General features: G+C 41.4%; 1 protein-coding gene across 5 annotated transcripts in view; it reads right to left on the bottom strand.

Moving 5' to 3' along the window:
* Positions 1–26,035, bottom strand: part of PELI2 (pellino E3 ubiquitin protein ligase family member 2) — a 190,599-nt gene that overhangs the window by 33,597 nt on the left and 130,967 nt on the right. Inside the window, exons 2-3 of one of the 5 annotated variants that reach the window (XM_087855959.1) lie at positions 20,870–21,002; positions 12,642–20,457 (exon numbers count right to left, since the gene is read on the bottom strand). The exons of 2 other annotated variants lie outside the window; for them this stretch is intronic. The gene's annotated coding sequence lies outside the window, so the exon portion shown is untranslated. Of the gene's footprint in view, positions 1–12,641; positions 21,003–26,035 lie in introns of all 5 variants that reach the window. 2 more of the 5 variants (XM_045810405.2, XM_045810404.2) reach the window with 2 other exon arrangements.

Genomic DNA, 26,035 nt, shown 5'->3' on the forward strand with positions numbered 1-26,035 from the left:
CAGCAGCGCCCTGCCGCGTCCCCGCCGGGAGAAGGGGGCACCCGCGCTGCGGGAACCTCTTCCAGGCCGACCCCCGTCTTCACAGAGCTGCTCCGAAGCGTGCGCCTCACGTGGCCGAGGGTGGCGGTGTTCCGTGAGGTCACGGCAGCCCCTCCCTCAGTTTCCGACCGAACATCTCAGGAAGACGTCGGAGAGGATCGCACAGCCCACCCAGCGGGAACAGTCCTGGGACATGTCCTGCACGCTCTACTCGGGAAGCCGGAGATGCCTGGTGTCTTCTGGGGCCGCCAAGAAACCCGTGCGCTCGGGTCCCCGGCAGCCTTCCCCGCGATGCCCACAACTCCGCACTCTCGGCCGAGGCAGCGCCGAGCAAGGACAGGCTCCTGGCCAATTACTCCGCATGCTGATGGCACTTTACCTGCTGGTTCTAATTTGGAAGTTAATATTTCAGTCCATCGTATGATTGAAATAAATAGCTATGCAAAATGATTACTGCACAAAGGACCTGATAAAATGGATAAATAACGACACTGACCTCCTCTCACAGCCGTTCTGGTTACTCAACACAAGTCTTCTACGACAGGGTGTATCGCTGTAGAAACATCTTAATCGGTGTGGAAAAACATAATGGAAACCGTTTCGGGGTAGGACTGAATGGCGCCGATGAACTCAACCTTTTCTGTCCAAAACCAATTCCGATATTTGTTTATGGCAGAGACGGGCCCATGCAGGAGCACAGGAATGAGTTTGCCGCGCACTGTGCAGCGGCTTGGAAAGAGCGGAATGATTTCACCATCCAGAGCGGCGCGCCCACGAGGATGCGGGGCAGCGGGGGCGGGGGCGCATGACCGCTGCGCTGGGAGGTCACCCGCACTGCCTCGCCTCGCTGCAGTGACCATCGATAACCCAGCACACGCCTGGCCATCGGGCAGAAGCAGCCATTCCTGCTAGACGGCTGCCTCCTTGGACTGCCTGGCTTACCCTGCGGACTTCCAAGTCCACACGTGCTTTAGGAAAGGGGAATAAGAGACGCTGCAGAGATCAACTTGGCCAGCAGGCTCTGATGCTGGGAACACCACACGCTGGACCCCAGGTTTGAATCCTGGTACAGTCACTCACCAGCCAAATTCCACGACCTCTTTAGTTATCATTCATCGGCAGCGGGCGTTAGTGCCCGCAGCACGGATTTCACTGTATTCGAAGCCGAGGGAATGAGGTGCAACGTGGCATTTCCTCTTCTCAAATACAAACCTGCTCTCAGAGCACCGTTCGTGACCCGAAGGGTTTCAGTTCACTGTAGTCCGGAGCATATGCTTTGGAGATTACGATTCTGTTTAGCTTTAAATATATGTTCGATATTGACTGTATTAATTAGAGATAATCCTGGTATGACAAACATGTTTTTCCAGAACTAATGACTTTTATGTCAGGCTGACAAGTATAATTAGGCAATAAATCCTCAATCAGTCTGGCTCAAATTGCTACAGGGAAGATGAGGTCTCTGCCAACCTTGTCAATTTATGTATAAAATATGTATGAGAGCTATTTCTAAAGAGAAGAGGTGGCTAAAGGAATTCGTAATTTATTTTGCATGAACACACTCTTTAAAATATTCTATCTTTTCAAAGAGCCATATTTCAAACAAGCGTCTGAACCATGGGTATGATTAGAGAGTTGCAAGGTGCTAACTTGGATTTCATCAAAATCAACAGTGTTTCACTGAATAAATAAGTCAATAAGATAAGCCTGTTTGTTAGAGGCAATGGCTTTGAGCTTGGCACCGGGCCACTCCCACGCCCACCTAGGATCAGCTCACTGAGCTATGTGATGAACGCTGGCGGAGAACTTACTGCATGCACAGGCTGGACATGGGCTGGGGGTGCAGGGGGAACACGGTCCATCAATCCAGCAGCCACAGATGCCAGAGAAGATACGAACATTGGAGGAGAACCTGTTTCTAATTTGGAGTCACTCCTAATTACAAGGAAGCTGGATTTGGTCAGTGGGACAAGTCACAAGCAAGGACCTCAGAGAGAGTTCAGAAAATATGAACCAGCAAGGGTTGCAGCTGGAGAGGTGGGCAAGAACACCCTCCCATGCCTTGGGGAGACCCGTCCTGAGGGAATTCTACCACTTACATTGGATGAAAAGCTCCTGGAGGGCAAGAACTCCCATCTTTTCAAATCAGCCTTCATTCGGGCAGTATCCCGCACGGTTAACAGTGCAGGTCAAGATGAATTCCCACGTGCCACCTGGACAAGAAAGCTAACGGCTCTGTGCCTCAGTTTGGTCATCTTAACGAGTGTTGGTCCTGTGTCCAGGAAGGTCCCTGCTATCTCAGCAAAGTCACTGTTTCAGTTATAGCTTATCACAAAGTACGAACCAGTGAAGGTCAGATTCCAGTGCATCTATTATTTCCCCTAATAGGTACTTCTAGAACCTACTCAGCTGCCTGAAATGCAATCTCCTCTTTCATCAGTTGTCTTGTCTCCTCTCTTTTGGGAAATTGGGCTGAAGTGCAGTTTTCCCAGCCAGGAAAGCGGGGGCGAGGTCACACGCTGGTAAACAACATGCTCACGCTACCGAGCACATTCTGGGCACCAGTCACCGTCGGTGACAGCCTGTTTCTTAGGGTGCCTTTTAAAGTGCACACTTGACTGCAGACCCTGCAGGGGTAAGGAGCAGCTCTCTCAGAGCAGGAGAGGATGCAGGGGGATGCAGTCCCGCAAGGGCAAGGCAATGCCCTGGAGCTTCCCCGGTCCAGCGCACACAGCAGACGCCGGAGCCTCCGGCATCAACCCCACAGCAAGGAGCACCCATCCATGGTCACCTGGAGAAGAGCGGGGGCCACGCGTGGAGAAACGGACCTCCAACCAAGTCAGTCTTCAGAAAAGCAGTGCTTCTGCACAGTTTATGGTTCTAGATCCGAACACAAAGGGGCGCTAACTAAAACAAAGATGGGATTTCTCACTGCCATACCCCTGAAGACAGACCGCGAGGCCTACCTGCAGTCTCACAAGAGCACAGGAGCTGCTAAACTTTGTGGAGAGGTATTTAGTCAATGGCCAACGCGCCGAAGGAGGCATGTGAGTCTGTCTGCTGCAACGTATGTTTACTTATCTGAATAAATATTTGCAGACACAGGGAGCTACTTGCCACAGGAAACAAAGCTAATCAAGGCTGAACTTGAATAAATATGAATTATACGGAAAAACAAAGCATCTTGCAAATGACTAAGCTGAAAAAGATTCATTGTTCAGTAATTCCATTTACATACTTCTTTTAAAATAATGCATTGACTGGGCGAAACAAGGTATCCCTTCATTCATGTATCACCCCACAACACATGTAAGTCAAATCATTAGGCTGCACCCCTTATATTTACACAATGCTGTAAGTCAATTATCTCTCCATCAAACCGGAAAAAACTCCAAGGTATATCTTGTTTCTAAAGAGTGCTGGATAAAAAATACATAGGTATCCACCACAAACCACGTGTTACAGTGAGTCAGTAGTAAATGCAAGCCCTAATTTGTTGCCATGAGCAGGCAAACTTCCAGATGCTATAAACTGAATCTGATATGAAGCGACTTTATATTAAGATACCCAAGGATGTACCACGTAATTATTTTAACATATAGGCCAGTTTATCAACTGTCAAAAAGATCCTTTGAGTAATGAAGGAAAAAAAGGCTGAAACTTACCCTTGCTCAATACAAAACCCTACTGATTATTTATAGTGCTAGAAGCAAAAGTCCTCATTTAAAAGATGTTAGGTTAAAAGGGGGAGGGGTAACATTTCAAAATTTTCCCCTCATTTTACTTTGATTTTTAAGGCTTGGCCTAGATTTAAAATTTGTCCATCTGCTGAAGAACCCCCTTTTCTTTATGGAATAAAACTAGTTCAATAAGGCCACATCATAGTCATACAGAAACATGAAAATATTTACTCTCAAAAGACGACATTTATCTTGGCAGCTGGTGTTTTCAAGATGTGCAGCCTGCTGGAATCATACAAGTTCCAACCCTAATCCACAAAGTTTTGAGTAAGACGATGGCTATCTTTCCGTGGAAGTTTAAGCAAACATACATGGACCTGACATGTGTACGTACCAGCACACACACGAGCCATCCATAAATGCTTCTGGGAGAAGCTTCTCGATCCTAATTCAGCTGAACTTCTTAAAGGGCCCTTGTTATCTGCGTGTCCTTAGCCCATATTCCAAATCTGTTTCTTTACCTGCACAGTACTGCAACTACCTTAAAAAGTTGTTGGAAAAACTCAGATGTTTGTAAAGGATCCAGAGTACAGTGCCCAACATGTAGTAATTACTATATTCGGCTGGTTTTATTACTAAAACATTCACAACCTCTATTGCATATTTAATTGTATAGGATCCTCCAGGTTCTTGATTGATTCATAAGGCAAAGAATATTTTTCATCAGATAATACATGCACAAGTCCAAATGTTACCACTGAATTAGGATGCTCCTTCCAATTCCAGTCCTTAAGCATAGGGAGAAATGCTGTTACCAATTTCCTGCGTATCCTTCCAGGAAAATCTAGGCCTATGCTAATATAGTAGATATATTTAAAAAAATGATATATTAAAAAAGTATATGGATGTAGCCTGACTTTTCTAATAAATTTAATAAAGCATTTTTCCCTATTTTACAAGCGACGCTGTAATAAATATCCATGTATTCATTTTGCATATAGGGAGGTAGCTTTATAGGATAAATTCTTAGAAATAAAATTACTGGATTAAATGGTATGTAAATATTCAAAGTTACTGTCAAATTACTTTTCACAGGAGTTAAGCCGATTTAAATTCTTACCAGATATGAGTGTGTTCTCTCCACCCTCACCAACATGGGGAGTTATTGTTACGGTCTCCACGGTCAGATATGTGAAAAATGATGTCATTGTGCTTTTACTAAGCATTTCTACTATTAAAAATGAAGCTAAACAGGTTTTAAAATGCTTAAAAGCCATCCCTTTTCTTTACTACTAACCGTTTACATTCTTTGCCCATTACTCTTTTGGAATATTAGTCTTTTTTCTTATTGATTTGAAGGCACTCTTTATATATTAAAGAGATTACCCCCATGAATTCCTATATGAATTCCAAATTTCCCTACTCATTTGAGTTTTGACTTTACCTAAATGTTTTTTTTTCCTTTTTTTGCCATGTAGATTTTTTTTTTTTACCAATTTATACAGTGAAACTTTGTTTTTATGGTTTCCAGAGTTTACCTCATAATTAGCAAGGCTTTCCTCATTCTAGATCAAGCAAAGAATTTTCTATTTTCTTTAGCACAGTTTTATGATTTTACTTTATAAGGTTTAAAAATATTACTCAGGGGATGCCTGAGTGGCTCAGTTGGTTAAGTGTCTGCCTTCAGCTCAGGCCATGATCCCAGGGTCCTGGGATTGAACCCTGCATCAGGCTCCCTGCTTCATGGGAAGCCTACTTCTCCCTCTGCCTCTGCCTGCTGCTCCCCTTCCAGGGCTCTCCTTTTGTCAAATAAATAAAATCTTTAAAAAAATAAATAAAAATATTAAAATATCCCTTAAAAATAACTTGTCCAAATAGTCAGTGTTTATAAAGAAGACAGTTTCTGTTTTCAGTATAAAGGTCATATTACACATATATCACACAAAATTTGCTTCTTTTCCCATGCACTGCCTTTATGTTTTAAGGAAATGATGTTATTTGATATATAATAATCATAACTCTTAGACTGTCATTGGGTTGCATCCCTTTTCATTATATAGAACCCTTCTTTGACTTATTACTTTTACCATTAATTCATTCTATAAGACTGTAAGTTCTGTTTTCTTTGCATTTCGTTGGTATGTTCTTCTCCATAATTTTACCCTCAATCCAAACCACTTTGTTTTAGATGTATCTTACACACAGCCTGTAATTGTATTTTTTTCTATGTGATCCAATTCTTTCAATATGTAGGTTTAGAACATTTATGTTTATTGATAAGTACAAGATAAACGCTGTATTTTCTGCTTGTATTGCTACTAGTATTACTAAAAACGGCTTTACTGAGGTATAATTGAGACACGATAAATTGCATCTACTTAAAATGTATAAGTCTTGACATATTTATATACCTATAAAACCATCATAATCAAAATAATGTACATTTCCATAAACCACAGAAGTGGTTGCACCATGTCCTCTGTAATTCAATCTTCCCTTCCAGCCCCTTCCTTCCTCATGCCCAGGCAGCCAATTAGCTGTTTTCTGCCACTATAGACTAGTTTGTATTTTCGAGAATTTTACAGAAATGGAATCTTAAATTATTTTGGGGAGGTCTGGCTTCTTTAATTACCATCATTACTCTGAGACTCATTCATGTTGCTGTACATATCAACAGTTCATTACCTCTTATTGTGTAGTAGTCTTCCTTTTTAAGGATATACTACAATTTGTTCATCTGATTCATCTGTTGACGGGCATCGGGTTAGTTCTAGCTTTGGGCTACTGCAAATAAAGCTGTTATGAACATTTATGGAGACTGTACAAACAGACACTTCCATTTCTCTTGGGTAAATACCTATAAGTAGAATAGCTGGACACATGGTAGGTATAATTTTTTTCTTTTTTTGCTCTAAAAATAAAATTTATACTAATTTTAAAAAGTTATCGGGAAAGAACTCTACAGTAGGTCAGATATGATTAATAACTACTGTCAATGCTGCACTGTTAACCAAGGATACAATATTATTATTTACAAGGTACTCATAAGTAAAGAACAATGAATAATATACATTATTTTAAAGATTTATTTACTTGAGAGGGAGGGAGGGAGGAAGAGCACACACAAGTGGGGGGAGGAACAAAGGGAGAGGGAGAGAGTCCTCAAGTGGACTCCTCGCTGAATGCAGGTCCCAACACTGCTGATCGCAGGACCCTGAGATCATGACCTGAGCCAAAACCAAGAGTCAGATGCTCAACTGCCTGAGCCACCCAGGTGCCCCAGTATATGTTTAACTATTTCAGAAACTGCCAAATCACGTTTCAAATTGACTGTAGCGTTTTGCATTCCAATCAGCAATGAATGGGAGATTCCAGCTGTTCCACACCCTGCCGACCCCTGGTATGGCCATCTTTTCATTTTAGTCACCCATATGGGTCTGTAATGATACCTCACCGTGGTTTTAATTTGTGTTTCCCTAACGACATTGGGAATCTTTTCATGTGCTAATTGCCATCTCTATCTTCTTTGGAAAGTGTTCAAATCTTTTGCTGATTTTTAAAAATTAGGTTTTCTTACTGAGTTTTGAGGACTGAATACAAATACAAATCCTTTACCAGATGTATGATTTGCAAATACTTCCCCCACTCTGTAGCTCATCTTTTAATGCTCTGAACAGTTTCTTCCAAAGAGAAGTTCTTAATTTTTACATCTAATTAATTTGTTCTTTCATAAATCATGCTTTTGAGCCTAAGAAATCTTTGTCTAATACAAAATCACAAAAGTTTTTCTCCTGTTTCCTTTTAGAAGTTTTAGATTTAGGTCTATCATCCATTTTGATCTAATGTTTGATTTGGTAAAAGCTATGGATCAAAACCCACGTTTCTGCATATGGATATCCAAATGGTCCAGCACCATCTGTTTAAAAGGCTACTATCTTTTTTCAACTGATTGCCTTTGCACCTTTGTTGAAAATCAACATATATGTCTGGGTCAACATCTGGACTCTATTCTGTTGATCTATTTACATATCTTTACATTTCAACACCACACTGTCTTGATTCTTGCAGCTTTAAAAAAAAAAAGTCTTGAAGTTAGCATGAGTGTTCCAATGCTGTTCTTTTTCAAAACTATTTTTGTCTTTAGGTTTCTGTACTTTCAAATGAATTTTAGAATCAGCTTGTCAATTTCTAAAAAAATAAATAAATAAATAAAACAAAACTGGAATTTTGATTGGGATTGTATTGATTTTACAAATAATCTGGGGAAGAATCGACACAATACTGAGTTTTCTGATCTATGCATATGGCATCTCTCTCCATGTATTTAGAGACAGGATACATCTCTCAGCAAGGTGTTTTAGTTTTCGGTGTAGAAGTACTGCCCATCTTTTGTTAGATTTGTCCCTCAGTACAGCTGATTCTCATTACCTGTGGTAGTTACATTCTATAAAGTTGTTTCCAACAATGAATTAGTGGATACCTAGGAAAATGCAGGTTCTTGTGAGCCTCTGGTCACTACATTTGTGTCAATCGATCAATACATAACCTTGGGGGTGCCTGGGTGGCACAGCGGTTAAGCGTCTGCCTTCGGCTCAGGGCGTGATCCCAGCGTTCTGGGATCGAGCCCCACATCAGGCTCCTCCGCTATGAGCCTGCTTCTTCCTCTCCCACTCCCCCTGCTTGTGTTCCCTCTCTCGCTGGCTGTCTCTCTGTCGAATAAATAAATAGAATCTTTAAAAAAAAATACATAACCTTGTTTTATATGTATTTCTGTTTAAAGACACCTTGGTTAATACGTATTTCTTCGAAATAATTGTTTACAACATGAGAGCTGAAATAAAAAGGCCGAATGAAACCTTTTTCAACCTCATCTGGCAACTCAAATTTTTCACCACACTGCTCATGCCTACACACAACTGGGAAAGTGCTACACACGGACTTTGAGGTTACAAATACATCTTACTAAGTAAATTTGCAAATATGGAATCTGTGAATAATGAGGATCAACTGTATCGTACATCCTTAAATGCAACTGTACATGACTTTTTTCTAAAATTTCAATTTCTCAGCTTCTATAGTGTCATTAAAAAAATCTTTCACATTATGGTCTGTGCTTTTTGCCTTACGTTCTTTATTTTATATGATTACTTAGAAGGCTTATGTTTCTATTCTTGTGGTTACTTCGTTATATACAACTAGACAAACATGGTTGTACTAACTCTAATATGAGCAATGATAAACGAGAACATCTGAATTACCTCTCCACCAGCCTCCCACGCACACTTTTGATTTGATAATGTTTATTGATTTTTAACCATTAAATATACCTACAGTTTAAGTGATAGTTTTTGTCTCCCAGCAATAAAATCTGAAGATATCAGCATGCATACACTCTCTCTCACCTTTTCTACTCTTCCTCTCACCTATTCTTTATTATTTCTTCATTGTCAGAATTTATGACATTGACATTCTGTGGCAATCACTTTCTCTTTTGTTTTAATCTTACAAAGCACATTGAATCCGATGCTAAGATGCCACAGTCTCTCTGCCAAAGAGTCTCCATTTATCTCCCTGTTTTGGCTGAAATCTGTCTTTCGGTAATTTCTTTAGTAAGGGCTCTTAAAAATTCTGTGTCTTAAATTCTTGCATGTTCATCAGTATTTGTCTGTTGGCTGTATATTTAAAAGAAGTCTGGGATAAGTGAAGAAATCTGGAGGCACTAGACTATGAAACCCTTAGGCAAAGGGATCAAAGCATCCAGAGTCCTGCAGGGACCTTCCGAACGATGCAGATGAATAGGTCACTACCGAAAATGGATACAAGGATCGTATACAAAAGTGCTGTGCTCTGTGCATATTCTGTCCTAAATCTTTACATCCTGGCAGTATTTGTTGAGAATATCATCCAAAGAAATCAGGGATGCTATATGATACAAGAATCGGGCTGTGATGACAACAGCAGTAGGACGTAATGGGACAGTGGAAAGAATGTCAGATCAGGAGCGAGACACTTAGGGGGAGGCTAAGCCCCACCACAATGAACCGAGGCCTTGGGCACATTACTAAAACCTGACAAATCTGGTCAAAGAGGAAAGAAGCAGCACAGACTTTAAATGCCATCTTCCACTCTAAGAAGATATTCTGTGTATGGAGAAGAATTCTCTTTATCGTTCCCCTCCACAACTTCAGCTATTTATTCAAATTAGTTTACATTCCTTGAGACATTAAGGGCTGAAAGATAAGAATGGGGGTAAGGGACACCTCAACGAAAATTGTCTGTTATGAAAAATCTATAGATAATATGTTTATGCATAATCAAACAATCAATGGGAAAGTAAAACGGCTTGATGTGGAGTATGGTGGGGTTTCCGATCTGATTTGGTTATTAAGTCATTAAGATGATTCCTATCAATTAAAAGGTCTATCCATGCAGTAGATAACACAGTGTTTATTCGGGGGCAATGCTGTAGAACGGGACTCCAAGAATGGCAGCTAAAATGACCAGGGTCAATGCTGGTTAGTATAAGAAATTGCCATCTAGCTAAGAAGACACATCAAAACCAGATCTGCCTTAGGACACTGCCTGTAGACTGCTGCTTAAAATAAACCTGCCCTGCCTCTAGTTAATTTTTTGGAAAGCGACAGAATGTAAATAAGTTCGACACATAAACATGTTGCTATCTAGTGAATGGAACTTGTGATGAATGGTAAGCCCTAAAGATGTCACCTATCAAAGAGACTTCAAGAGTAGAACAAGGTCTCATTTACCGTACTTGGGAAATCAGCACCCTTTGGGCCACATATTTCTATGTCAAGTTAGTCTCATCAGTAATCTGCATGCACGCAATACTCTGCCTGGATACAAGTGTAACTAAAAATAAACTCAAAACAGATTTACAAGATAAGGTAAACACCTGTACCTTCATAACCAAATTAGCAATTTCTGCACCAACAGTGCTTTTTCAAGGCAGAGCATTTTCATGTATTTCACTGGATCATCTGATCCACACAGCTATGATGTAGATAGAATTATCCCCATTTTGTAAAATAAGGAAATGGACTTGGAGAGGATAAGCACTTGCCTTAGCTTATGGGTGGGTCCACAACTACATTGCATCCTCTCTTCACTATACTTATTTTTTTTTAAACTTTTTAATTTAAATTCAATTTAGTTAACATATAGTGCATTATTAGTTTCAGGAGTAGAAAGTAATGATTCATCACTTGCATACGACACCCAGTGCTCATCACAACAGGTGGCCTCCTTAATGTCCATCACCCAATTACCCCATTCCCCCCACCTCCCCTCCAGCAACCCTGTTTGATCCCTATAGTCTTTGAATGGTTTGCCTCCCTGTCTTCTTTTAATCGTACTTTTCCTTCCCTGTCTCTATATTCATCAGTTTTCTTAAAGTTCACATGTGAGTGAAATCGTATCGTATTTGTCTTTCTCCCACTGACTTATGTTTGTTTTTTGTCTTACAAAAGAATTTCCAAATTTGGGGCGGAAGAGACTCACATAAACTTTCATAATCACTTATAATTTATGAGATCATTGCTTTGCAAATCTCTCTGAAAGTGAGGTAGTTGTCACATATCAAACTCCTTTTTATCATTAGAAAGGAAGGACCCTTAAGTGAAGTGAGAGGAGGAGGAGGAAAGATGGTATCACAGAAGCTGACTTTGTAAGAATGAATTACAAAAGCAAGCCGTAATCCAAATTGTAGCTGGGGCAGAGGGATTAAGCAGGAGAGATCAGGGAAGCCAGTGAATTTAGGTCACTTGTGCAATCACTGTACACAATTAAAAAGCATTAACGCAAGTTGAAATTGAGGCACATTCTGCAGAAGTTTCTAGAATCTCCTTGACCGCACACCATTCTTGCCAATACCATCCAGTCTGAAAAACTTCCCAAACTGAATAGCCTGAGAAGGTCTGTGGTAGGTAGAAACCTATCTTTCTGTAGCCACAACATTCGGGGGGGGGGGGGGGGGGAAATCCAATCCTTTCCTATACAAGAGTCCTTCCTCTAGAGACAATAGTTTGGACCTCACCTCCAATATTTCCTTCTCTTGGTGAAACATCTCCCATTCCTTCCAATTTTTTTCAAAACTCCTGGCTCCAAATCCCTTTATTCCCCTGGGGGTTATCCTACTCGGAACACAGATCTGTCCATCTCCCTTCATTCCGAGGTCTCAGTAACAGAACACAGCAATCTACGTGGGCTGATCAGAATGAGCCAACAATTCTGCTTGTGCCACTTCAGCTTAAGATTGTATCAGCTTCTTGAGGTACTCATCATACTATTTACTCACACTCAAATTTGGTTTATGAAAATCCGTTTTGCATATTTTAAAAATCAGCTTTCATGATAATTTACACTTACTAAAATTCGCCAATTTTAAGTGCACAGTTTGAGGACTTTGACAAATGAATAGTCACGTACGTAGCCATTTTTTTTTTTTAAGATTTAGAACCATTCCATCATGCCAAATAGTGCCTTCATGACTTTTCGCAGCCAGCCCCCTTCCCCACTTTCCCAACAACCACTGATGTGCTTTCTGTTGCTACAGAACTAGGTCTTTTCTAAAATTTCATGCAAATAAAAACTTAGTCTTCTGTATTTAGCTTCTCTAAATTACCGAACCCTTTTGAGATTTACCTCTGTTGCTGTGTATATACATAATTTGTTCCTTTTTCTTTTTCTAAAAGATTTCATTTATCTATTTATTTATTTGAGAGACAGAGGCAGAGAGCACAGAGGGAGAAGCAGGTTCCCCACTGAGCAGGGAGCCCCACACGGGACTTGATACCCCGACCCTGAGATCATGATCTGAGCCAAAGGCAGACACTTAACTGACCCAGGCACCCCTGTTCCTTTTTCTTTCATAGCTGCATTCCATTGTATGATACTATAACTTACTCATCCATTCATCAGTTGATGGATATTTACATTATTTCCAGTTTTGCGCTATCATGAATAAGGCTGTGGATGTATGTTTTCACTTCTTCTGGGTAAGCACCTCGGAGATGATGGCTGGTCATATGGAGAGCGGAAAAAAAACTATTATTATTTCTTTATTCACACTCACAACATGTGAGACATTCAAGGTGTGAATTTTTCACACCTTGCCCTTCTGACACTAACCGCCTGGAGTTAGCACAGACCCCACAGGTTAAAGGTTCAGTCCCACAAGACTGCCCCCACTTCAGACATCAATCACAAGGAGTAGGTCCCCAGGTTACTCACAACTTTTGTCCAACTTGGCTACACACTGATGACTTCCATGACCCCTCTCTTGGGTTTGACGATCTGCTTCAGCAGCTCACAGAACCCAGGAGAAGTGCCCTCGCTGATTTACTGCAAAGGACATTCTAAAGGATTCAAAGGAACAGCCAGATGAAGGAGCACATAATGAGAGGTCTGGACGGGTGTTAAAGGCAGGAGTTTCTGTTCCCTTGGGGGTATGTCACCGTCTTGGCACATGGCCGTGTGCACCAACACAGAAACTCTCCCAACCCCATACTTTTTACGGAGGCTTCATCATGTACACTTATGATGAATTATTAATTTCCAGCCCCTCTCCACTCTTTGGACAATGGGAAGGGGGAGGCTCAAACTTCCAAGCTCCTAATCGTGATGTGGTCTCTCTGGTGACCAGCGCCCCCCCCCCCCCATTCAGGAGACCACCAAGGGTCATCTCATTAGAATAAAAGATACTCCTCTTACCCAGGACATCCCAGGGGATTCATAAGCTCCGCGTCAAACACTCCTACCACTCAAGAGATCACAAGGGTTTTAGGAGCTTGGGTCAGAAACCAATATATATTTCTTATTTCACATGTTATAGATGTACATTCACTCGCCCCACCCCTCAAAATTCTGGGATTTTGATTGGAATCGTGTTGAATCTATAAGTCAATTTTTGGAAAACTGACATCTCAAGTCTTCCAATTCACAAACATGTACCTTATTCTCTAGTTTATCTCAACATGTTGCATATATTCTATTTATCAGCAAGGATTTCATACAGTATTTTTAATGTTTTGTTTTCAGATTTTTCCCTTATCAATTGCTAAACGCCAGTATAGAAAAACAATGACTCCTGTATATTGGTCTTGTATCTTATAAGCCCACTAAATCTGTTTATTAGTTTGAGGTTTAAAAAACTTTTTTTTCTTATATCCACTGTAGGATTTTCTACACCGATCATCTTATGGTCTGAGAATAGAAACAGTTTCACTTCCTGCCGGCCCCCAAGTTGTATGCATTTTGCTCCTTTGCTTGCTGTGCCATACCGTAAGGCCTCCCTTACAACGTTCAGGAGAGCGAGTGGGGCAAACAGTCTCTCCTGGGTCCCGATCTAGGGGAGAACAGCATTCAGTCTTTCACCGATAAGTATTATTACCTGTAAGTTTTTAATAGATATCCTTGATCAGATTGGGGCTTTCCTTTTATTCCTAGTTTCCCTGAGAGATCTCATCACGAATTAGTGTTCAGTTTATCAAATGCTGTTTGTGCACCTTTTGAAATGCTCATATGGTTTTTGTTGTCAGCAGATAATGGTGAATGACACTGATTTCTGAATGACGAAGTAACACTGCATTCTTGGGATAAACAATGTAAGAATCTTACAATTCCTCCCTCCTGTCTTTGATGTTAATTCATACTGTCATGTTATAACCCCTATACCATTAGTATTCATTTTGCTCTAGCCAATTCATCATCTTAGAGAAATCAAAGATAAGAAATATCTTTTATATTTATCCTCATTTTTACCATGTGTAAATCCAAATTTCCATCTGGTATTTTTTTTTTTTTTTCTGCTTGAAAACCTTTAACATTTCTTGTGCTACTTTGCTGGTGACATTTTTGGCTTTCTTTGAAATGTCTTTTTTTTTTTTTTAAAGATTTATTTATGATTTTAGAGAGTGTGGGGAGGAGGAGCAGAGGGAGAGAGAGAACCTCAAGTGGACTCCACACTGAGCATGGAGCCTGACGAGGGGCTCGATCTCATGACTCTGAGATCATGACCTGAGCCGAAAATAAGAGTGGGATGCTTAACCGACTGAGCCACCCAGGTGCCCCTTTATTTTCATTTTTGAAATACAGAATTCTAGGGTTGACAGCCTTCCTGTTCTCTCTGCTTCTTTACCTCCCTTCTGGCACTTTAAAGATGTTGGTGCACTGTCTTCTGTCATGCAGCATTTCTGATATGGTTTTTTTCATCCTTTGTTCCTCTCTGCACATTGCCTCTTTTTTCTCTGGATGCTTTCAAGATTTTATTTTTATTGTTGGCTTTTGGCCATTTGATTGCAATGTGTCCTACTGTGATGTTCCTTATGTTTCTTCTCTGTGTGGCTAAGTGTCTTAGATATTGGATTTATCGTTTTCATACTGTACCTTGGCTAACTGAATTTAGGTAAAAAAAAAAAAAAAAAAGAAAAAAATCCATTCTAAAAAAATTTGGAAAATTTTTGACCACTCTTTTCTTTCCTCCTCTACCCCTATTTTTCTAGGACAACAAACACTCATATTTGAGATCACCTGTTATTTTTCCACAGTCAACTGTGGTTCTTTGTTTTTGTTTTTTTCGGTCTTTTTCCTTGGTCTCGTATCAGCCACTTTCTACTATGTCTTCAAGTTCGCTGACCATTTCTTCTCTGGTTTCTGATCTTCTGTGACCTCAGGATGTTTCATTTGGGTCCTTTTGTACTTTCATTTCTCTCTTCAACATGCTCATACTTTCTTCTACACTCTTGACCACAGGGAATGTAACCATAGCAGTTTCTTACCCTTGTATTAGTTAATTCCATCTGTAATTTCTGGGTTTGTTTCTACTGATTATTTCTCCCTTCAGTAATAGGTAATATCTTACTCCTTTTTTATTTCTGGTAATTTTTTATTGGATGCTAGGCACTGTTCATTTTATGGTTTAGGGTACTGGATTTTTTTCAGGGTGTTGTTCTGGCAGGCAGTCAAAGTTACTTCAGATCAGTTTTTGTCTCTCAATGCTTGCTTTTAGACCTTTGTTAGGGCACGGCCAGAGGACACTTTGATCTAGGGATAATTCAGCCTCATGACTTAGGATCGAGTCTACAGAACAGTATCACCTATTTCCCTTGCATTATGAGGTCTTTCCACTCCTCAGGTTGGGAACAAACTAGCTCCCCTTGTGAGCTACAGAAATCATCTGACTTCTGGCTTCCTGGTGGTTCGTTCCCTTCCCTAGAGTTTCACCCACACAGGAGCAAAGCAGAAATTAGCTAATAGCTCAAGAGGCATCCTCTGCAGCTATCCAGAGCTCTTTCTCCTTGTGAAGCCCCCCTATCTCTGGTACTCTCCTTCACAAATTCTAGCTGCCTCAACTGTAATCTCTGGCTCAACTCAAGGAGATCACAGGGCAGTTTGGTTCCTCATCCCTGGACTTGAGCCTAGAAACTGCCTTCAGGTAGCAAGATGGGATGGGGGGCTTGCCTCATTTATTTACCTTTTCTTAGAGATCACAGCCCTGAGCTACCTGTTGTCCAGTGTCTGCAAACAGTCATTCAATACACTCTGTCCAATGTTCCAGTTGTCTACAGGAGGAAGGAAGGAAGAGGCACAGAATTTCTGCAGTAGTTAATTCTTCACATGTGGAAACACAACTCTGTTTTGCACACATTTAGAAAATCTCTTGGGGGCGGGTGACAGAGAGAATGTAGTATACTTGAAACGATAATTTTAAACTCAAACAATTCAACTTTCCTAATTATCTCACTCCTAGGCACATTAAATATGAAGCAGTACTCCAATCTAGTTCTCTCTAATTCCATTTTATTTTCTTCTGAGCACTTAATAAAAGCTGTCATTTGTTATTTTATTATCTTCCTCCCAATTCACATTAGAAAGTAAGCTCTGAGAGGGTAAGAACTTGATGCTGTTCATTGCTTTTATCTCCAGGACCTACTTGGCCCACAAGTATCTAATGAGACAGGGGTGTACGTCTATTCTTCGACTTGGTGGGTACCTCTCTCAGTAAAAAAGATACCAATTAAAGGTAATTTTGGTTAAATAATATCCTATTTGCCCTTGTTGTCCACTTATTAAAATAAGATCCTATGTATATATGCAGACAAATACACAGAAAAAGATAAACATTCATAGTCATATTTTGAAAGGAAAAACACTAAATTTACTTTAATGTTTGCCAAAGCAAATAATACATAACAATGCAGGGCATCCTATGTATCTACTACTCAGGCATCTGGCACCTTCGAGCAGCATACACTAGACACTCGTATGAATCCGAGGGTGGAAGGCTACATACAGAGAGAATATATGTTCTCAAAAGCTGCCACTTTAAGAGGTATGACCTATATTAATCAGCATATGGGAGGAAGGAGGGGATCTCTGTCTGAAATCTACCTGCGATCCAATTTTTTGTTATTTAAGAAGTTACAGGTTAGATTAACTAGTAATTTCATTTATTCTCTATATTAGTTATTTCTCAAGAAGTTCTCAAGTTTTTTGCTTTCTAACTATAATTTGTATTAAATATGCAAAAGAGATTCAGCCTCAACGTAAAATCTTTGCTGAAAGATCCAAGGAAAATTAAATTTTATGTACATACATATACAGTCTGTCAAATTTCAATACATGTTTGCTGATACCCCCTTTTTCCAAATCACACCTGGCTTCTGATATTTCTAATTAGTTTTTATTTTGAAGTGAGTATTTTTGGTCTCCTACAACCCAAACCAACTCCGCTATGACCACCAATACACACCTTGTAATACGTTACAGGTTAGATGTTTGTTCACATAGATCTTATAGTTGTATTTTCTAAGACTTCTTTTAAAACTTACTGACTTGGCAAATGATGGGTCTTGGGTTATAGTATTTTATATACACACAAGTGTTCCAGAAAACGAACACAATGCTGGAACATCTTTGCTTTCATAAATCTTACTTTAAAACAAGACTATGCTTCCATTAACTGAAAATAATTTTATTTATTTATTTATTTATTAAAGATTTTATTTATTTATTTGACACAGATAGAGACAGCCAGTGAGAGAGGGAACACAAGCAGGGGGAGTGGGAGAGGAAGAAGCAGGCTCCCAGCGGAGGAGCCTGATGTGGGGCTTGATCCCATAACGCTGGGATCACGCCCTGAGCCGAAGGCAGACGCTTAACCGCTGTGCCACCCAGGCGCCCCTGAAAATAATTTTAAAGACCTGAACACACACCTTTTTTTTCCCTTCAAATCTGGCTACTGTTACAGCACCTTTACCCTGTGCTATGCTGCTTACTTGTCTATAAATCGTCAGCCCCTTGCTGTCTGGCTAGCACAATGTCTGGTACAGAAAGCACTCAAGCGTTTGCCAAATAGATAATTAAAGCAGAATACCTTATCCTCTCAAGCATTCTAGATGCCTGAGATATTACCCCGTATCACCCTCAAATTAATTAAAAATTCTCAAAGTTCTACCTCATGATCCACTTATGTCTCGCTATGAAAAAAACCCAAGAGAATTATGCTACACAATGTCCAGAGTCTCAAGGTGTCCTGTCACTCCAGGCAGGAAGTAAAGAGGACTAAAAACTGAACTAAAATAGCACATATGGGGCCACTCGTGCTGTGGCGACCCCAGAGGTTGAACAACTCACCCTGACAGGCTATGCTAGCTTTAAACAACTACCACACTTAGCATTTTCCATCTAATGGTCCCCCATCGTTCACGCCTGGAGGTCTCTTTCCAAGAGCTGTGGGTGTCAGAAACTTGGGTTTTGGTTTTGCGTAACAATTGCAGAGGGTGTGGGATATGGTGGGACTCAAGCAGGTGTGGAATCACACTGGCAGGCACTGTCACAAGGGTACCACGTTCAGCTCTGAGAACGTGGGTATGCCACTCACCCTCCCTGCGTCACAACCGCTGGGTGGCAATCCCACCTCACAAAACCTTCGCTAAGGTGAAGAAGTACAAATGTTAGGGGTTTATGAGGAGTGCCTCTGTCAGTGACCCTCCACAGGGTCCTGTGCACCTGTCACCCCTGACGCGGAGAGTGGGAGGTACATGGTGGCTACTGAGGGCTCACGACTGAACTCTTTTCTAGGGACGGTCCCTTGGACAGCTTAGTTAAGAAATGTGTGGGAGAGAATGCTTTCTCCCAAGGGCATCTTGCAGCCCAAGCCCTGGCCTCCAGTGGGGCAACTGTGTGGTCCCACGCGTCAGAGCGCTCGGGGGAGCAGGCAGAGGCCAGAATGCAGCTGGAAGCACATTCTCTCAGGTGCTTCTCTGTTCTCTCCTGGTCCCCATGCTTTTTTACTGGTGTCTCCTGACAGCCATTCCTCAATAAAGCCCTTACACAAGCTTTGCTTCTAGAAAGCCTAACTTAAGAAGCCATCCACATCTTCTGGCTGAAGTCGGACTAACCCTCAAGCAAGCGGAAATGTTTCCAGGATGGCCCAGGCTTCCATCTGGGCCTCCTAGGACATCGCAGCAGTGCTCCACAAGCCCCGCCAGTGCTGGCTGCCGCCGGGAATCAGCCAGAAGCCGTGTGGGCAGAGCACACAGTATTACAGGAGGGAGAGGTTATACTCCTGCTTGGAGCATCCTCAGAAAGAAGACGAGATTTTCCAAAACCTACACGTGAAGGGGACTTCTGTCCTTTGGAGAATGATCAGAGAATACCTGCCTCACTCCCTGTATGAAGCACTCCCCTAATCCAGTCTGTTGACGGAAGTCAACCCAATCTTCCAGAAACGCTTCCTCCACCACAAAAGATTTAAATGACATCAAGACTCACGTACTGCAGGTCTCAGAACAGCTGCTGACCACAGCAGGCACTCGGTGGCCTCCGACTCAGTCCATGTACACATTCTAAGGGGACAGAGCAGTGCGAGACATGCTCCCTACTGCTGCTTCTGAGCTCTGCTTTCTCTGAGTTCCGGCAGAAATGAACACACAGGCTCCACATGTTAGCCTAAATGCTGGTTAAGTCTTTGGTGTGTCTTTACATCTTGCCTCCTCATGGGAACATAAGGGCCTTACTTCCCTACCAGACCTACTTGCAGCCATGTGCCTGCTGCCAAGCTCAGTCCTGACGCTATGACGACTGAGGCAGGCACGGTTCCTGCCCCTGAGTTACTCACATCAGACCTCGTACCTCATGGATTACTCCGGAAGGGTTCCTGGAATCGCACTGACTGTGGCTCGGAAGAGTTGCGTAGGATTCTGGGAGGAAGCCCTCCTTGAGCAGGACGCTGAAGCAGCAGGATTTCGACAGAATGGAGGAGAAAGGTATGTTGGGGGCAGGGAAGGCATTCACAGCGATGGAGACAAGACTTGTGAATAAGAATAACCAAACACTGTGATCAGGGCCAACAGACAAATGTACAACACAACTAGGTGCTACCAAAAAGGAGGGGAACAATTAACTGCCCAGGGGACTCGGCCTTACTTTTTTTTTCTTTCCTTTTCCCCCACAGGTGCCTGGCACAGAGTAAATGCTCAGTATTGTTTGAATTTTGCCAGATGCTAACTCCTTAAGCTTAGGATTCTCATGTGAATTTCTGGAACGTAAAAGATACCTATACCAATCCTCTGAAACCATTAAACATTTCTGAGCACCAAATCACCCATCTCGATGGCCAAGTCACAGGACCACTGCAGCGATGAACTGATGGAAGTACCCCAGCCCTCGCGTGCAAGGCCCCATCAGCAGAAGCAGGGCACAGAAGTCAAGGCAACACCTGGGAGAGAAGACGACATGTTTCATTTTTCAACTGGCGACTAACCGTGCTTCTGAGACACTCGCTCAGGGCAACGCCCCCCAGGCGGGACGGCAGGCACAGACAGCCGGCGTGGCTGTCCTTCCCCACGGGCCCTTCAACTTGGAATAGGTAGCAGCCCCAATCCTCCCAGGCCCTACTCTGTTTCTGATGCGACGAGAGTCACCCCTGCCTCCCCTGGTACAGATTCCAGCCCCAGTTCGGAGCTTGGCATTCAAGACCCCATTGGATTTGGCCTCGTATCACCCTTCTGGTCCCATCTCCCATCGTGTGCCAGACACTGGCCTTCCCCTACTTTCCAGACCCTCGTGGTTCTCCCGTGCCCACCCGCCTTGGCTCGCTGCTCTGCCGGGACGCTGCCCTGCACGCTCACCCCGTAGCAAACGCCAAGCCCTGGTGAAGGGCCACCACTGCCGCGAAGATTTCCGGGACTCTCCCGATGATCAGAGAGAATCACTCCTTGTCCTGGGCAGTTATTTAATTTCTCTGTGCCTCACTTCCTTCAACTAAAAAAAAAATGAGAATAACAATCCGTATTCCGTCACAGCAGAGTTCTTGAAAAGCTCGAGTGAGGTGATGTACGTGGTTGTTGTAATCCCTAAAATTTTTAAAAGTTGAAGGATGAATAAAAATGTGCACACAAGTTAATGTTCTGTTTACTACGTTCAACGAAGCCACATATTTAATTGGCTCACACGCCATGTTCACTGCAGAAGAGTTACCAGAGTAGACGCTGAAAATTATTTTTGTAGTCTACTTCATATTCATGCAACCACTTTTAATGGCTTAAGTCAATCCAATATTCCGAAAATATATTTTAACCAATTATATTAAATTTCGCCTTGCTAAACAATTCCCCAATGGAGCATCAACACCGATGCCAGTTATGTGGCAGCTAGCCGAAGGGAATCAAAATAGCACTCATATTGTGTGTGTGTGTGTGTGTGTGTGTGTGCGCGCGCGTGCAATAAAACTGTGCTTTTTTAGACACTTCCCAAACTACAGACATATGTTGTTTATATTTCAAGTTTTCCCAAATATAAAGTATCATACTTCCAGACTGGGTAGCAAAGACTACTCACTAAATGACTACTTTCTTAACAAGATTCCATGAAGGCACCTGACAAGGTCTGCTGCCGTGTTTTTGTACATACAACAGAGAAATACAGAAGATAATCACCTTAAGTGATTTATATCTGGGTGCATAAGATTATACCTAAAATATCACTTTCAGCCTAACAGGATCCCTCTGGTGGAAATTACAGAATTATGTCCTAAACTCTGAATTCAACCTTTTTTAACCCATGATTTTCAAGATGTCAAGGGGAATAGGGTGATCACAAAAAATGATCTAAAACTAAAGACCATGAATCTACTGGATGAGAAGGTCAGAATCTATCCAATGACAATCCATGATAAAAACAGGCCAGATCTAATGAGATAAAACACTTTTAAAGAAATAAATGTAAATTCCTATGTGTAGGTTCAGACAATCAAGTCTCACAACTTGTAGAAGACTGTTCTCTACACCACTATTTGTAACAGCACACAGACAACCTAAACATTCATTAACAAGGGAATAGTTAAACTAACTGGTTATAGTATATTTTGCAGCTAGTAAAAAAAATAAATGACGTTGGACTGAAATACGATGATATGGAAGAATGTCTATGATAAATTCTAGGTGATCAAAGTAGGTAGAAGATCTTATACACTGTCCCTCCCCCTTTTAAAAGAATTCCATATATATGTACTTTTTAAAAAAAATTCAGAATGTCTAGACCACTGACCTTTCATTCGTTACAGGTATTTATATATAGTTGCGGCTTATTTACCATCTTACTCCTTGTTGTCTATTGTTCTACCTGTGGTATATTCCTGTTTTAAGAAACTTTTTAAGTTTCATTAAAAAAAATTTTTTTTTAATATTTGAAGATGGTGGACACGCAATGTTACGTTAGTTTCAGGTGTACAACACAGTGATTCAACAAGTTTTTGCCTTATGCTGTGTTCACAAGTATAGCTGCCATCTGTCACCAGACAGCGCTATCGCAGTATTAGTGGCTGTATTTCCTATGCTGTGCCTTTTATTCCCATGACTTATTCATTTCCTAACTGGAGCCCCGTATCTCTCACTCCCTCTCACCCATTCTAAGCTTCATTTTGCATTGATGAAACTTTTTAAAAATTACTCTATTATTTATTTGTATTCTGCCCAATTTTTCAGCATACTGATCCCCCGCCTGTCTCTAAACTATTAATTTTGGGGGGGGGGACAGGAAAAATTTTCTTAGCCTAGTGTGAGGCAGATCTATTTTCCCCCTCAGCTTTCTGGGGACACAGTTGACATATAGTACTATGTAAGTGTAAGGTGCACAATGTGATTTGACCACACATACATCATGAGCTGATTTCTATAGGTTAGTTACCTTATCACCTCACCTAACTTTTTTTTTAAGAACGTTTAAGATCTACTCCCTTATCAACTTTCAAGTATATATGGTTAACTACAGTTATTACCATGGTGTACTTTAGACCCTCAGAACTTGTTCATCTTATAACTGGAAGTTTGTGCCCTTTGACCAACATCTTCCTTCCAGTTCCCACGACCACCATTCTACTGTTTCTAGGAGTTGGGTGGTTTTTTTTAAGATTCCACACTAAGGGGTATTTCACTAGACATAATACCCTTCAAGCCCACCCGTGTTGTGTCATGTTGCAGAATTTCCTTCTCAAGGATCTTATTCCATTGTGTGTATGTATACATCGCATGACCCTTACCCACTCATCTGCTGGTGGACACGTAGGTTGTTTCCGTGTCTTGACTAGAGTATCATAAATAATGCTGCAGCTTTAGATATACAGCCAAAGATGGGACTGCTAGATCATCTGCTTCTAATTTTTTGAGGAACCTCCATATTGCTTTCAGTGATTGGCTCCACTAACTGACATTCCCGCCAACAATGCACAAGGGTCCCCTTTTCTGAACATCCCTGCCAACAGTCGTTATCTCCTGTGTTTTTGATGGTAGGTGTTCGAACGGGTGTGAGGTGATACTTCTGTGGTTTTGATTTGCTTTTCTGTGATGAATAAACTCAATAAAACATTTTAAAATTAGTAAGTGATATTGAGCACCTTTCCACGGGCCCGTTGGCCATGTGTATGTCTTCTTCGGAAACATGTCGATTCAGGTCCTCTGCCTATTTTTAAATTGGATTCTTAGTCTTTTTGCTTTTGAGTTGTAGGAGTTCCACATAGATTTTGGAGATTAACCCTTTGATACAGAGTTTACAAATATTTTCCTCCTATTTCGCAGCTGCCTCTTCATTTTGTTGACTGTTTCTCTTGCTGTGTGGAAGCATTTTAGTTTGATGTCGTCTCACCAGTTTGCTTTTGTGGCTGGTGCTTTTGGTGTCACATCCAAAACACTGTTGCCAAGCCCGATGTGGAGGAGCTTCTTCCCTGTTTCCTTCTAGGAGTTTTACAGTTTCAAGTCTTAACATTTAAGTTTTTAATTCATTTTGAGTTAGTTTTTGTGAGTGGAAATGACAGATCCAATTTCCTTCTTCTGCATGAAGCTCCTGTTCTCCAACACCATTTATTGAAAAGACTACCCTTTCCCCATGAAGTATTCTTGGCTTCCTTGTTAAATGTAAGCTGATCATATATGTACTTCTTTTCATATACATATGAATGTGCATGTGTTCATGTGTTTAAATGTGTCAGAGCAACTAACACTGGAGCTCTACGTACCAGACACTATACATCCTTCGTATATGTTAAGTAGCTCGTCTTCACAGTGGAACAGGTGCGTATCTCCATTTCATGTAGGCTCAGAAGGTAAGTGGTAGGGCAAGAATGTGAAAGGGCAGTCACATTTCACACTACCAGCAGAGTTACTGGGGTGGGGAAGAGTTTTCTTTGTATATTCTACAGTTTAAAAGTTTTCAGAAACCATGTAATATATTTTTATTCAAAAAAGGAAGTGTGGCTGAGAAAGTGAGAGAAAGGGTGTGCAAGAGGAGTCAACAGTGCAATGAAATAATAAAAGGGAGTAGGAGCCACCACTCTGCTACTTCCTGGGTAAGTGACCTTGAGCAATTTACTTAACATCTGAGTCCCAGTGTCCTTATCAGTGGACCGTCGGTAATCAAGCCCTCTCCCAAAGTCATATGGGTTTAATAACACAGGACTGTGCCAAGCCCACACTTCCTGACACACAGTTGGCCTGCCTCAGTAAACACTGCTTGTTAAGTAACAAACAAGAAATCATTCTAATCGACAGGCAGATCACAACTGTCCCGAGGAGCACTCGAATGCAGAGACACAGGGGAGGGAACAGAGAAGGAGAGGGGAAACTGACATGCAGAAGAGTTCAAATTGCAGCAACTTGCCCTCCAAGGGATATCCTATTAAAAGATGAGCGGTGGACTCTAAGGAATTGAAGGACTATTGATTTAAAAGAAAAATTAGATTTTCTTCTGTTTGGCTTATGGACAGAACCAAAGCCAATATACGAAAGTTACAGGAAAGAGGAATCAGATTCAGGTATGTCTATAAACCCTGTAAGCGTGACAGTGGTTAACAATGGAACGGAGTGGCCCAGCGCTGAACCTGCTACCCTTACCTAGTTAGAGCAAGCATCATGTCTCCTGCTTGCTCCACTAGGCAAGTTCAAAGACAACGCCCCAGGAGTGTGCAGGGGAGATTTGTGTCCACTGAGGAAGAATGGACTAAATACTCCTGAAGTCTATTCCTTTAAGATTTATCAGCTCTATGGCATTTAAAGGATCTAGCCAGTTCAAAAAATCTATCAGTTCAGTATTGATACTGTAAAAGTGTCCTCATGCTTATAAATGAAGAAACAGTTTCCAAAGGAAGAAAACGTGCTATACAGTTCGAATAATACAGACTGAACACCAGGCCAGAATAGCTCTCCAACCTCCAAGGCAGCAGAGGCTCAAATTTTTCCAACTATGAGTTCACTCAGTGGGCATATGGTACACATGCAGATAATTAACTGTAAGAAAAAAGTCATATATTCATATTTTTGAATATCAATAAAACGTTTTAAAATTAGTAAGTACTCTGTATCAGCACATTCTTACATCTGGGTTCAATGACATATTTAGCATAAGCAATAGTCCAGATACAAATCTATGATTAATATATTTTAGTTTAGATAAGTTAGAAAATCGTAGCTCATGGCGCTCTCCAGACAGCCGGGACTGGGGCCACGTTCTGTTGCACAGGCATTTGCAAGAAAGATGAATCCAGACATTATGGAGAAACTTCTCGTCAAAGGTTTCTCTTGGCATCTACCAGGACCTCAGTCATCCCTAAATGCTGGGAGATAGAAGGTCTCAACTCGCCGCAGCTTTTTACATGTGCCCCACAGAGCATGGCTTTCTTGACGAAAATCAGCATATTCGAGTAAAGAGCCAGATTCTTAGTGAGCAAGTCGCCAGCAGCAGCATCTCATTTTCAAAACTCTCAGTATCTTATTTCTGTCATGGACCAGAAAGGGCCAGATGAAATG

Source organism: Ursus americanus, chromosome 26 (genome assembly GCF_024610735.1).
Source record: "Ursus americanus isolate L20-20 chromosome 26, mUrsAme1.1.p, whole genome shotgun sequence".
Taxonomy (NCBI): domain Eukaryota; kingdom Metazoa; phylum Chordata; class Mammalia; order Carnivora; family Ursidae; genus Ursus; species Ursus americanus.